The sequence below is a fragment of the Oryzias melastigma genome, linkage group LG17, assembly GCF_002922805.2.
Source record: "Oryzias melastigma strain HK-1 linkage group LG17, ASM292280v2, whole genome shotgun sequence".
In the NCBI taxonomy this organism is placed as follows: domain Eukaryota; kingdom Metazoa; phylum Chordata; class Actinopteri; order Beloniformes; family Adrianichthyidae; genus Oryzias; species Oryzias melastigma.
Window position 1 is genome coordinate 6,441,514 of NC_050528.1, and position 4,542 is coordinate 6,446,055.

Sequence of the window (4,542 nt, forward strand, 5' to 3'; positions counted from 1 at the left end):
TTTTTTTTTTGCCCAAACACCACACATATGCTAGCACATCCTGTGGCCGCCAACCTTTCGGGTAGGTGAGGCTAATAACTAGAAAAAGAGTAAATGTAGATGCTTAGATGCTTGTGGAGCAGACAGCCTAAAAGTAAAACTTTGGCATCTGGGGTTAGGATATTATTCTTGATTTCAATTAAAGTCCGACTCCAACTATATATTTTTTTTCTATTGTAAAATTGCTCCCAGTGGTCTTTTAATTGTGATTAAGGAGTTTTTGGAAAAAAATCAAAAAGCTTTTTTTTTAAAGACATTTTTCTGCAGGAGCTCATTAAAAGTTCAGGCCTGCTGACACAGAAATTAGATCTGCTAATTTGTTTGCACTCTCTCCCACTAGCTTATAGCACCTCACAAGCCCAAGCTAACATTAGCATAGCCAAAAAAAAAAAAAAAATTGGTGAGCAAACTCAAAAGTTATCCAGCCGCTCAGGACAGTTTTGAGCCAGATGGCAGCTCAGACGAGGAAACTGAAGACGTTCATGGATCTATTTCTCTGCTAGTGCTTCAGAATTGGAGAGAAGAAAGGAGACTTTAGCCCAATCTGAATTCTTCCCTTCTCCCTTCCCCTTCATTTTAGCCCTCCAAACGGAGAGTTATGAAAATATTAGGTTTGTTTGAGATGACGCCTACATTGTCGGCGAGACCAAGCTGCTGCAGGAGGGGGCGGGGAAAGGTACCTGAGATGAAGGCGAATGACGAGACTTTACGAGAACAAGGAGTTGGGGGTTGTCCTCAACATTATTTCATCAGAGATTCACTACCTTCCAGAAAGATTTACAAAATACACCGATTTCCTTCATTTAGCGCCAGTTATTCCTGATCAGCGTCACGTCGTGATACAAGAACTTTCAGGACACCGTTTCCCACAATGCATTGTTTTGTAGTCTTTAAGGCAGCTTGAAGCCAGCTCAGTACCTATTTTCTGGCTGTGCTGGCTTAGAGAGGCACCTTGAACACGCCCTTTTCCCGCGATACTCCGTGACGGCGCACATTTGACGTCAGTGACAGAAACTAACCAGCATACACCGCGCTGCAGGCGATCTGCGCAGCGCCGGGTCCGCCTTGGTCATCTCAAACACACTTACCGTGTCTCGTATTTTGGACGTCACCTTCTTTCGATGATGTCATCAATAATTGCCAGTCCGCTAGCTTTGAGCTTCCAGCACTTGAATATACATAACAACAGCAGGTTCATAACTTTAAAAAAGGCATGCTACAACAAAAAAGTCATTACTTACGTTTAAATGTAAACGTCTGTGGTTCAGAGAAGCGCTGACAGAGGACTTTGTACCCCAGATTTAAAAAAATAAATTTCTCGGACACGACTTGAACTTAAACTGCTCCTTCAAATGGAGGAGAAGGGAGAAGGGAAGAATTCAGATTGGGCCTGATTCCCGCCCATGCAAATCCGAGCTTTTTTAAACCGTTAAGTTTTCATCTGCTCCTGATCCAACATGATTTGAGTAAAAAAATATACTCAGAAACAAAATTGGAATAATAACCTTCATATTGTGCTTGGGTTCACACTTGAAACTGGGTCAATTTTGACCTAAACACAACATAAGGGTTAAATTACTTTATGGTGATATGCTACAAGGACATGTTAAAAAAAAAAAAAAAACATTATTTTATTTAAGAAATGAACTCCAATTTTCAAGTAAATTACATTTTTTTCTTTTAAAGACTCACTCCAATGAAAATTGCATTTTCAACATGTTTTGTGGCATTTCCGTCATGATGGACAAATATAAAGAAAATTAAGCTTAAGATTGTATTTCTGAGTATTTCCTTATTAATTAATTTTGCACAAAAAAAATCATTGCGAATAATCCATACAACTGTCTACAATGAACACATCTCTGAACTATTTCTAAAGTCAAGAATGATATTTAATATCTATATGTTATACAATATATTTAATTTAAAGATTTATGAACTTTGCAGACACTTCTGGTAATGTTTAAGGCCAAAAGTTTTATGTTGCCATGTGGTTTACAAAAAATGTAGGAATAATGAAGGAAATAGCAGAAGAATGACTTTAAAGTACCTAAAGTAAAAACTAAACTTAAACAAATCACTATTTCCTTTGCTGGTGTCAAAGAATGGAATTCCTTAGATAATGACCTGGAAAATTGCTTTTGTATTGTTTGTTTTAAGTTTAAATGAAAAACAAAATGATTGATTTGTATGCAGCATGATGTAAATACACTATTCTAGATCGTATGATTGTTATTATTATGGATTTTAATTATTTGTTTCTTTAATTATGCCCACTAATTTAATCATATATTTATGTCATGTGAATGATTAGGAATGGGGTCGGTATTTATAAGACTTTCTCTTTATCCTACTCCTGTTCTTTAAGTAGATCGTATGTACTGTACATTCTAACTCAAAAAGAACACAATAAAAAGAAAATTAAAACAAATCATGAATAAGGAGCTGTTTGAAAAACAGAGTGTGACGGGAAGGGGGGTCCCGCCCACAACTCAGAGGCGAATTTTTAATGAGCCTCTGCTTTGCAAAAACTATGTCCTAGAAAACGACATTTTAAAAAAATGTCTAAAAACGTCCAAATCATAATTAAAAGACCACTAAGAAGGATTTTAAAATCAAAGGATAATCGGAGTATGTCTTTAATTTTTATTTTTTTTTACTGAATATATATTTCATAGCTTTGAGAATAAGTAGGCATTGATTTCACCCCTGATCTGCACCGTACCCTCTGTCCCTCCGTCTTCCCTGACCTTTCAAAACTCACCACCATATTGTTGCCATATTGCAAAGGTCAGAAATAGAGCTATTGGGGAGCAACACATCTCCTTTGCATCATCATTGCTGCACATATTGAGTTTTTGTTGGAGCCATATCTCAGCTGCCTCCTTTCATTCTTACATATTAACCTTCAGTGTGGGTTCTGTCATCTGGACTCTTAAATTTGAACAAATCTGCTTTTTCCTGTCTCATCTCTAAATTTCCATCTGTTGTTGGCCGTTGAAGCTCACGTATGTTCAGAGCTGCGAGGCTTCCTTTTCAAAGCCTGCATACATAACAGCTTTGTGTTGTCATTTTCTCATTAAACCCACACTCATGGGTATAAACTGCTACAAGCAAAAGGTCAATGGGGATTTCCATCACTCAAAACTAAAAAAAGTTAACACTCAAATGGTCCGTGGCCAAGTGGAAGGACAAAACTGCAAAATCATCCCCTTAACACATCAGTGACCATCTGATGTAGTCCCCTCACAATGGATGTGGAATAGAAGATTATTAACATTCAATCATAACTTTTCAATGAGGCGAAACCTGAGAGGGACAGCCTTTGATTAAGACATTCATCAACACAATTTGGGCAGAATCTGATCCCTCTTGTGTCAGAAATATCCACCGCTCTGTGATTGGAGTGGAAAGTTTGCCATCTAGTGTACCCACAGCAGCGTGGCCGAACACAAGACAAAGGCAGGCAAGGATGCTGCTGCAACGCCGGACCAGTTTCACCGTCCTCCTCAAACGAAACTGCTCCTAAAAGCGTCATTTTTGAAAATAGATGGCACAGGAAGACGTCGTGTCTTAGAAGAGTAGAATTTGAGTTGAGATAGAGGCCTTTAAGGCGCATCAAAGCTGGAGCAGCAGTGGTGCATAAGCTGTGGAGTCAGTCAACCAACCACAGCCGTGCCGTCTTTACAGAGGCTTCTGACTCCCTCTAGTGAGCCCTGGAGCTCATTGTAGACTGGAGTGATGGCGTCGGTCTCAAAGACAGATTTATTTGCGAGGGTCAAATCAAATTCCTCGTTCTGTATTTCACATTTTTCCAGTTGGAAAAAAAGAAAAAAAAGATTGATGTGGTTCATTCTTTCCCCGCATGAGTCATTATATCTTCCCAGTGTTCTCCAGGATCTCCATTTTTTTCTCCCAAGTAACACAGACGTTTTGACATTCCATAAACCAATAATCTCCTTTTCCCGTGGGGAAGAGGTGATTTTAAGTATGAGTACAAGTCACTAGACATCAAATAAAAAAGCGCTCATCCGTGTCCTATATACTGCTGACTGACTGATAATGTAAATAGCATGTAAAGGAATTTGGCAGTCATATAGCACTCGTCTTTGAGGTGCAACGGAGGCAGGCAACCTAATCCCTTCCTTGGAGATAAAGCTGTGTTTAGTGTATATGGTATTAGTTCCTATCTGAGACTTCCTCCCATAGAGGAGCGGCACATGTCAGCCAGCTTGAGTAAGATTGCAGGGAGAGGCCAATTGGAAAGAAATGAGATTCAAGGCTGTCTAATTTTGCAGCAACTGTGATCCATCAGGCGATGGGGAGGTGACAGTGGAAATGACTGATGGAGACAGACAGGTGGGCTTTAACATTTCACTGATTTGCGCTCAAAAAGCACCGGGCCTGAGATTTATTGAGTGAGCACGATCATGTTCATTATGACTGTCACCTAAGACCATTTCTCTACATCTTAATGGGGTCACTTCAGCAGAAGAAGATGGA

General features: G+C 39.2%; 1 protein-coding gene across 2 annotated transcripts in view; it reads left to right on the forward strand.

Annotated features, from left to right (window-relative positions):
- The window catches only part of klhl14 (kelch-like family member 14), a 22,501-nt gene that overhangs the window by 5,231 nt on the left and 12,728 nt on the right, over positions 1-4,542 (forward strand). The gene's annotated exons all lie outside the window — the stretch shown is intronic.